The sequence below is a fragment of the Benincasa hispida genome, chromosome 7 (genome assembly GCF_027475165.1).
Source record: "Benincasa hispida cultivar pf3 chromosome 7, pf3_genome.v1.1, whole genome shotgun sequence".
NCBI classification, from domain to species: Eukaryota; Viridiplantae; Streptophyta; class Magnoliopsida; order Cucurbitales; family Cucurbitaceae; genus Benincasa; species Benincasa hispida.
Genome location: NC_143484.1, coordinates 18,789,657 through 18,800,573, shown reverse-complemented (window position 1 = coordinate 18,800,573; position 10,917 = coordinate 18,789,657). Strand labels below are relative to the sequence as shown.

Sequence of the window (10,917 nt, the reverse complement as noted above, 5' to 3'; positions counted from 1 at the left end):
TGTCTCCGGGTACAATCTAGGTTTTAAATGCGAGTCACAATAAGCAAAATATCATGAGTTAAATCAACCAATAAAATCTAGAAAACGCACTTCCCCACCATGCCAATTTCCAAACATTACACATATATATCATAACATATATATATAGAATTCAACATAACAAAATAATAAAACCACTCACAGTCCTCCTGTTTATCCTTCAAGAATTTTCCAAGCATAACTCCTGGCCCGGTCTCCTTGAATTTCACTTCTTTTCCAGAAATTCCAAATTAGTAAAAAAAAATTCCTCCAGTAATTCCCTTTTAATCCAGAACTAACTTAAAAATAAAATAAAGAAGAAAATGTATACTTCCTTAGAAAAATGAGGACAACAAAAAATTGAACCTAGAGTTGAGAGACTAAAATCATATGGAAACCTATTTTGTTTACCATGTACTATTTTAAAATTAAAACCAAAGATGAAAACTAAATACGCAAATCCTTATTGGGAAAACAGACTTTTGGTGTAATATTTTTAATTGGGTGATAGGTTATTTCAGGATAAGGTCGAACAATATTTTTGAAATTCTTTTCTAAAAAGAGTATTTTCCAAATTTCACTAAAGCAACTAATACCGATAAAGTTTGGCCAGCTAAATTCACTTACATTATTCCTATATTTAGAATTCATCAACAAATAGAGTACAAAGATTGATGGAAAGACCTATCACATATTTACGTAGATTCCTTGTATATAAACACATTGATTCCAACATAAACGAAACGCCTAAAGTTGTAAAATCAAAGATGGTTAACCTTCAATGGCTTGTTCTTCCCCTCCTTGCAACTTTATCTTGCTTTTCTTTTTGTAAAGGAGACAGTGTCTCCTATGATTCAACTGCCATAATTATCAATGTTGAACGGCGTGTTATCTTCTCAGGATCAATTTATTATCCACGCAGCACCGAAACAATGTGGTCTGATCTTATTCAAAAAGCTAAAGATGGTGGACTTGATGCAATCGAGACGTACATTTTTTGGGATCGCAATGAACCTCGACGACGAAAATATGATTTCTCTGGACATCTAAACTTTATCAAATTCTTCCAACTCGCTTAAGAGGCTGGGCTATATGTTGTCATGAGGATTGTTCCTTACGTGTGTGCCGAGTGGAACTATGGAGGCTTTCCACTGTGGTAGCATAATATGCCGGGAATCGAACTTCGAACTGACAATCAAGTCTACAAGAATGAAATGCAAACTTTCACAACAAAGATAGTGCATATGTGCAAACAAGCCAACCTCTTTGCATCACAAGGGGGGCCAATAATCTTAGCTCAAATCGAGAACGAGTATGGAAACGTGATGACCCCATATGGAAGCGCAGGAAAAACATATATCAATTGGTGTGCTCAAATGGCTGAATCTCTCAATATTGGTGTTCCATGGATCATGTGCCAACAAAGTGATGCCCCACAACCTATCATCAATACATGCAATGGATTCTATTGTGATAACTTTAGTCCTAACAATCCTAAGAGCCCAAAAATGTTTACTGAAAATTGGGTGGGATGGTTCAAGAAATGGGGCGATAAAGACCCTTATAGAAGTGCAGAAGATGTAGCTTTTTCTGTGGCAAGATTTTTTCAATCTGGTGGTGTGTTTAACAACTATTAAATGTATCATGGAGGCACAAACTTTGGAAGAACATCTGGAGGTCCATTCATTACTAAGTCGTATGATTACAACGCCCCACTTGATGAATATGGAAACGTGAATCAACCCAAATGGGGACATCTCAAACAACTCCACGAATCCATCAAAATGGGAGAGAAGATTCTCACCAACGGCACCCGTTCAGACCAAAAATTTGGTAGCTTTGTTACTTTAACGAAATTCTCCAACCCCACAGTAGGGGAGAGGTTTTGTTTTTTGAGCAACACTGATGCCAGTAATGATGCTACCATAGATTTGCAGGCAGATGGAAAGTACTTTGTACCAGCTTGGTCTGTGAGCATTCTTAACGGTTGCAACAATGAGCTTTTCAACACTGCAAAGATCAATTCCCAAACATCTATGTTTGTGAAGGTGCAGAATGAGAAGGAAAATGCACAACTGTCGTGGGTTTGGGCTCCGGAGCCCATGAGAGATACTCTACAAGGAAAAGGTATATTTAATGCAAACCTTCTTTTGGAACAAAAAGGAACCACGGTTGATTTTAGTGACTACTTGTGGTATATGACAAATGTTGAAACTAATTCAACATCTTCACTTCAAAATGTAACTCTACAAGTGAATACAAAAGGTCATGTGCTTCATGCCTTTGTTAATAGACGATACATTGGATGGCAATGGGGAAGCAATGGCCAGAGTTTTGTATTTGAGAAACCCATTCTATTAAAAGTCGAAACCAACACCATATCCCTTTTGAGTGCAACAGTAGGATTGAAAAATTATGATGCATTTTATGACACGGTGCCAACTGGAAATGATGGAGGTCCCATTTATCTTATTGGAGATGGAAATGTCACAACTGATTTGTCATCAAATTTATGGTCTTATAAGGTTGGATTAAATGGAGAAATGAAGCAACTTTACAACCCAATGTTCTCACAGAGAACAAAATGGAGCACATTAAATAAAAAATCTATTGGCAGGAGAATGACATGGTACAAAACAAGCTTTAAGACACCCTCAGGAATTGACCCTGTAGCATTGGACATGCAATAAATGGGAAAAGGTCAGGCTTGGGTAAATGGACAAAGCATAGGTCGATTTTGGCCTTCTTTCATTGCTGGCAATGATAGTTGCAGCGCAACCTGTGACTATAAAGGCGCATATGACCTTAGCAAGTGCGTTGGAAATTGTGGGAATCCTTCCCAAAGATGGTATCATGTTCCAAGATCGTTTCTATCGGATGACACCAACACGTTGGTTTTGTTTGAATAAATTGGTGGAAATCCTCAACAAGTCATAGTTCAGACCATCACTATAGGAACAATATGTGGAAATGCTAATGAAGGAAGTACATTAGAGTTGTCTTGTCAGGGAGGGCATATCATCTCTGAGATCCAATTTGCTAGCTATGGAAATCCAGAGGGAAAATGTGGTTCATTCAAAAAAGGTTCATGGGATGTTTCAAATAGTGCTCTTTTGGTGGAAAAGACTTGCATTGGTATGGAAAATTGTTCAATTGATGTATCTGCGAAGTCGTTTGGATTGGGCAATGCTACTAATTTATCTGCAACATTAGCAGTTCAAGCACTATGCTCAAAGAATCGAGTAATGTAATATATATATATATTATCATTCGAGCTAACAAATTGATTTTCTTTCCTTTTTGTGGTATGATTTATTAATCACAAACCTGAGAGAAATTAGAAACGTCAAAACAAGTTTTTCTTCTTAAAAATAAAAAAAAAATGATAAAATATTCCGAAGCTTCGTCTAAATAATCTAAACAACAAATAATCTGTTAGTAGAAATTATCTAACACCCAATAATAATCTAAACATGCTATTAGTATTAGCTTCTATCACTTGTAACATGCTATCAGTAGTAGCTTCTATCAACCATAACCACTGAACACCTTTTTGCCCCTTTCTTGTCGTTCCCAAACATTTATAAGTCCATTTTCTTTTCGATGATAGCTTCTATCACTGATAAACATGCTATTAGTGATAACTTCTAGGCATTCCACTTACATTTTAGTTCGAGATTCAACTTTATTAATTAAATTCACTAAGTTGGCTATCAATGATAGATTTCTATCAAAGATTAAGCTATCAATGATAGAAAATATTAGTAGCTATCACGGATAGATTTTCATTTGCTATTTATAATTATTATTTGTTATAACAATCAAACTTGATGATTGGTTTGTTGGCGTTAAGTCACTTATGAATTGAGTACTTTCAAGTCTTGGCTACGAAACTCGACCTCATAATTCTTGTGAAAAAAGGGGGGAAGCAGAAAAAATTCAGATAAAGGAAAGAAAAATTTTATAAATAAGAGAAAGAGAATAAGCAAAAACTAAAGAAAGGAAAGAAAATTAAATAGAAAAAAAGAAAGCAAAAACCAAAAAATGAAAGAAAAATAAAAAGATAAAAGATAAAAGAGAGGTAAGAAGGGAGAAAGAAAATAAAATAAAATAATAAAATAATAAAACAGGAAAAGAGAAGAAGCAAAAATTGGAGAAATGAATGAAAATAAAAATAATAAAAGAAATAATAAAAAACCGAAGAAAGAAAATAAAAACAAAAAAAAAGAAAAAATCGAAGAAAGAAAAGAAAATTAAAAAAGAAAAGAAAGAGAAAAGGAAAAAAGAAGGAAATAAAAGAAAATAAAAAATAAAGGAAAGAAAATTAAAGGAAAAAATAAGAAAATTAAAGAAAATAAAAAAAATAAAGGAAAGAAGCAAAAATAGGATAAAAGAAAGAATAAAAAAAAAAGGAAGTAACAAAAACTGAGAAAGAAAAGAAAAGAAAATGAAAAAAAATGAAAAAATGGATAAAAGAAGCAAAAATCAAAGAAGAAAAAAAAAACTATGAAAAAATGTGTACAACAAGATAAGACAAGGGAGGGCAAAATTGGAAATTAAAAAAATTTAAAGATTGACTAGTCAACTCATTCATATTTACAAATATTTTAAGGATGTAATACATTTTTAGATTTTTTCTCTTATTCTATTATATATTACAAATATCCTATATTTAATGGAGTCACTATATTTTTGGAAAAGAGATATAAAATACTAGTAAAAAACTAGTTGAATGTGCATGTGTTTTATCATGTTAAAAATACGTACTTTAGTTGTATTTGATGAAAAATATATGAATGTTATTAGAGGGTTAAATATAAAAAATATTTTATTTGGACTATTTTATTATCTCTTAATTTCAAATTTTAACTTAAAGCCAAAATATTTTGCTTTTTAATTTCATCATAACCATCTTTTAATTTTTTTTTTCTTTTTGGCATTATTTTCATTTGAATGATTTGATTGTCCTCCTAATTTTAATCTTTAGTTCAAAAACCAAAATATTTATTTTTTTTTCTAAAAATTTCGTGATAATCATATATTAGTTTAAAACACATATATCTTTTTTATTATTTGTATGATTTGATATCTTCATAATTTCACACATTAATTTAAATCAAAATATTATTTTTCAAAACAAATTGTGATAATCCTAGTTAAAAGAAAATTCATTTTTACTTACGGGATACACTGATCGTTACATTCAAAAGAAAATTCAAAAAAATCTATGCTATATTCTACTGCATCCGAATCTTGTTTTATGTGATCCTTTAGGTTTGAAGTTCTAGCGTTGTTGGGAATGACTTGTCGTTTTGATGGTTAAAGATCTTGTAGCCAGGAAACGATTACATATCTAATGTTTCAATGAAAGTGTATGACAGTTACAAACCTATTGTTTTAAAATCATTTGATTGTTACAGATCTATGTAATGCTAATCGTCTCACACCGATTTCTTCCTAAGGTTAACATAACACTATTGACAGACGGGCGCTCGTCAGAAAAGTCTTGGAAACAAGAAAAAAACTATTGCTTGGAGAAAATCAAAGAGATGGAAAATAGGGAGAAATAAATCTATCTCTAAAATCAAACTCTTTGTCATCTATTTATAAGAAAAGTAAAAAAAAAAAAAAAACATTTTAGATTTAAAATTAATTTGAGAGTAGTAGAATTAATGGGCATAATATCTTAGTGTGTTCAATCTACCACTGTGAGTTATGAAGACCGAATGACTGACTAAATGTACAACTGACATAGAAGCTTCGATTGCTCAATGTTTCTTGTGGATTTCATTCTTCAGCACATGGAAATCTTATTTCGAATCCCTCTTTATATCTAATACCTTTTAGCCATTTATGGCTATAATTTGACGAGTGAGAAGGAGTGTAAGGGAAACATACTAAGTGACTTTTGTTTGATCATGATGATCAAGTTGAGAGTTATATTTCTTTTGATGTTGAATGCTCGTTTTTTAATGTGTATTAGCTCATAATAATAGAAGACTATGACATTATGAATGAATATAGAACCCTTCTTAGGATTCAACCATTACAGTTCCCTCATGTTTTTCTTTCTTAATCTTTGACTTCCTTATTTTTCATTTGGTTTCATCTGGTATTTTCTTGAAGATTTTGAAACAAAAGGTTAGGTCGTGGGTACTGGGACACGCGCATAAGGGCAGGCTTATGGGTGTTAGACAACACGCTGCAATGCGCTAGGCATGGACAAGCATTGTTGAATGCAAAGGATGAGCGGACAGACGCTGCTGAATGCAGGAAGGGTGTGGAGTGCATGGTTGGCGTGCATGTGACAATGCACAGGTGTGTGTGAGGTATCGATTGCCCAACGATGCGTCCACAGGCTCTAACAAGCTAGTCTTCTTCAACTTTCAGCCGATAGCCCCTTGATTAGACCCTCGTTTCCAATTGCATTTTCAGCACAAAACTCTCCATTTCCAGCCGAATTGAACAAAACTTTCTTACATAAAACACTTAAATAACCTTTAAAGCAACTAACCTTTGAATTTGAGCCTTTGAGTCCTCTTCCCCGGCCAAAAATCAACTCATTTCACCATACTCAGGTTTGCCCGAATTTTAGACCAGTTTTTGGTATCCTTTGATTTTTACCAACCTTTCGATCAAGATTCACCATGGTTTTCCCTCCATCGTCTACTTCTTTGATCTTTATGAGATTTGGCTGAAGAAATTCTCGGTTTTCAAAAGTGAGTTGTGAACACTGGCCAATTCTACCTCCCTTTTTATATGCAACCAGCAACACATCCCTTGCCTCACTTAATTTCTTGCCAGCTCCTCCTCCAACATTTCAACCAACTAAATCTTGTTTATCTCATACCTCATCCGTTATCTTGAAATTCGTATAAAAGAAATTACTTAACATTATACAATTCTTACTCGAATTCCCTAAAAAATTTTGAAAACTTCTAACTCTATGCCTCCCGGGTCTCACACCTCTTTCATTCCCTTTCTATATTTACAATCCTTAGGAAATTTCCTTCACATAGTTTAACTTCTTTCCCCTACATTTCCTATTTAGCCTTAGTTCTCCTTAAAAAGTAACAATATCCTTTAAAAAATTCCCTTTTTATTTTCATATTCAACACTTAGACTAAATTTCGCTCAAGTTGCAACCTTAATTTCACAGAGTTCACTTTAATTCATGAAAATCCCTAATGAGTTATTTAAATCTAACTTAAGCTTAAGTTAAATAAAAAAAAATTAGTAAAATAACAAAGATTTAATGCTTACAATTTATGACTACCTTATTGAAATTTTGTCCTTGAAATTCAGTGAACGTCATCAGGAGAATAGATGTGGCTACTTGGTTTTCATCCGATCTTCACCCTCCCAAGTTGTTTCTTCTACTATGTAGTTTCTCCACAACGTTTTAACTAGTAGTATCGTCTTGTTTCATAACACTTACTCCTTCTTGTCTAGTATCCATAACGACTCCTCCTCATATGATAAGTTTTCCATTAGGTACATGGGTTGAGACCCAAGAACATGCGTCAATCTAGGACATATTTCCTTAAGAAGGATACATGAAAGGCATCACGATTTTTAGATAACTCCATAGGTAGTGTTAACTGATAGGCTGATGGCCCTATGCGTTCCAGAATCTCATAAGGTTCGATGTATCTCGGGCTTAGTTTCCCTTTCCTTCCAAAATGTAGGACACCTTTCCATGGAGATAATTTGAGGAAGACCCTATCACCAACCTCAAATTCTAAATCCCTACGTCGTTTATCTGCATAACTCTTATGTCTATCTCGAGCTGTATTCAATTTCTCCTTGGTCAGCTTCACATTTTCAATAGCAGCTTGAACTAGTTTTTGTCTCAATAACTTCCTTTCTTCAACTTCATCCCAGCATAAAGGACTTCTACATCCCTTTACCATAGAATGTTGTATACAGTGCTATTCCGATGCTCGAATGATAACTGTTATTGTAGGCAAATTCTATCGATGGTAGATTAGAATCCCAGCTTCCTTTGAACTACAGTACTAAGGCATGTAGCATATCCTTCATGATTGAGTAAACAAGCATAAGACGGAAGCAGACAGAATCATTAGGTACTCTAATTACACTTCATTTGAGTTCAAAGCATGCAAAGAAATAGTTTCAATAGAAAGAGGGTTTTATGTGTGTATACCTTTGTTGATTTCCTCTTGCTCCTTGCTTAATCCACAAAATTGAAACTTCAAAACTCTAGTAGACCACCAAGAGCCTCGTCTCTACCATTATAAGCCTAGGATTGAGAGGTGGAAACTCAAAATAGAGGGGCATTGAGTTTGATTAAGAGAGTTTGAAGGCGAAAACAATTATTGCTTGAAATTCTCAGAAAATAAGATTGCATGAATGTAATCTAATAAAATTTGGAGTATTCATCAAGATAGATAGTGCAAACACTAACTTATTCAGCTAACTAAGGCTTCCATCAGCACTAAGTGAGTGGCCTAGGTGTTGAAATGTGGAAAAATCCACTAAAAATCAATGTTGGATTTTTCACTCAAATTAAATTTTATTTTTAATTTATCATTTTTAATTCTAATTAATTTTACTTTAAAATTAATTTAGATGAAAATAAAATTCAATTCTAAAAATTCAGCTTCTCTTCACGTGATTCTAGCTCCAACTCTTCAGTGAACCACCAAGAGATCTTCTCTACTATTCTCGGGTTTGAATTTGAGTGGTGGAACTCAAAATTGGAGTGAATTTTGAAGAGACTTTATGTGGGTTTTTGTGGTAAGAAAAGCTTTTTCAGAAAAACAGATTTTCAACTCTTCAACAAGATATTTCATCAAAATTTTAATCTTCATCTACATGTAGGTATGTAGATCCAGCTGAAAGCCACCTCAAACTTCACTCAAAAGAGTGCTAGGTACGTGTATTAGAATAAAACCACCTCATGCATTCATAAATTGTGGATAAATCCAGTACCGTGGTTTTTCTATTTTCAATTCCTTTATATTTAATTAATTCTAAAATTAATTAAAAACTAAATTTAATTAATTCACAATTAATTAAATCAAAAATTTCAAAATCTAGTTTCTAAAATTGAATTGAAAATGGAAATTGATTTTATTTTTAATTAATTAAATAACAATTTAATATAAACCCTAATTTGAATTTGAACTTTTTAGAATTCAAACCTTAATTTTAATTCGAACATTTTCAAACTAAAATTCAATTTGAACAATTCAAATTGATATCATTCTATATTCATTTAATTCAATAATTCAAGGTATGTTTTACGAGCTAGTAAAAGGACCTTATGGACTTATAGATCATGAGTTCCAACGATTTAAGATTAATTGGCTAAAACTCTTTAGACAAAATTAATCAGTATTCCTTAACTATCAAGTCATACCACTATAGCTTGATAGTTGCACTCTCACTGTAGATATATTTGTGGCCAGTTGATTTAACCATAATCAGTAAGTTGACCCTTCACAGGTGGTTTGTAATAACGGCTAGGTCAATATGCTGTTTTACTACCGCTATTACATCTTGCTCCTTAAGTTTCACTAATTCTCTAATGAACAATTGGTTTGTGATCAAATCACTAAATTGGATCCCTTTCGGGCCAACGAGAGGGTAGGGCCCCTTGTTCAAGACCTGGATTCAATACTTAAGAGAACAACCTTTCTTCTTATTCCTAAATTAGGTAGGTGTGAATTTCTTATTGCACCCCATGTCCCCAACTATCTTACAGGTTTTACCCCTGAAATTGGAGGCTTATTGAGCTGACGCTGTTGAGCCAACCCTCATCTATGCAAATCTAAGGATAATCCCGAATAAATAGGAGTTCAAAATTTGCTCAGGATTAAGATCGAGTTACCTAGATCATCTAAGAGAAATAGTGTAATCCCTCTCTTCTTCTACTCTTTCTTAAAATATTATGAAACATATAGTTGAGATTCAACTCGGGGACTCAAGATAAAGTTTGATGTAGATCTCTTATTAAGATTATAATTAAAAATAAAAAAATTTGGATTGACGTTTGTTTCATTTAGGAAGAGGAAATAAGGATTCGAGGAATAATTTGAGGGTAACGAACCTAGTTAAGTATGTAAAGTAAATTCGATGATGCATTTGGCATGTGCGGGATAGGTCAAAGTCAATTGTCAAAGTCAACGGTCAAATGGTTAAAGTCAAAGTAGAAAAAAGTCAACATTTGAAAAGTGGTGAAATTTTGGTAATTTCCGAGATTTAAAAGTAAATTTGGCTTGTTTAAGACTCATTGGGCATAAATGTGCTTGATATTAAAGGAAATTAAGGGAAAATGATTAGAACCGAGAGGAAGAGGAAAAAAGAGAATTTGAGAGATTTCGGAAAATTTGAGGTACTTTCTATTGAAATTTCTTATTGGATGGCTTTGAGGTTAAGGATTAATCATCTGGGCACATGTTAAACTCGAAACTGAAGCTGGAAAACGAAGAGAAAAAGGGAATTTCGATTTTGTTTTAGTTTGGCCGACCGAAGAAGAGGAAAAAGTTGTTTCCGAATTAGGGCCGTTCATGTGAAGGAAAATTAGGCAAAATGCAACTAAATTAAATAGGAATTAAAGAAGAATCTCATAGGAGGCTTTATTTGAAGAAATTTGGCCGGAGAATTAAGAAAAACGAAGAAAAACAGTGGCGATAGAGTTATCGCGAAAACAGGGGATGCTCAGGTTTTTAGCAAATTCGTGGTGTTAGAGGCCAATTCGAAGCTCCAACTTTAAAGGTAAGTTACTTCTAAGGTCCTTCTAGAGTTCTATTGTCTTTAATTGGATCGTTATTGGTTGGAATTTATGATTTTAAGCTCTAAAAGTTTTGCAACTTCGTGCCGAAAAAACAGGGGCACTGTGGAGAGTTTGGTCAATTCCGGGAGTTCTAGGGC

The 10,917-nt window shown here is 33.3% G+C and overlaps 1 pseudogene; it reads left to right on the top strand.

Moving 5' to 3' along the window:
- The first annotated feature begins 785 nt into the window (after positions 1–785).
- On the top strand, positions 786–3,269 carry LOC150034987 (beta-galactosidase 7 pseudogene; annotated as a pseudogene).
- Positions 3,270–10,917: the final 7,648 nt, after the last annotated feature.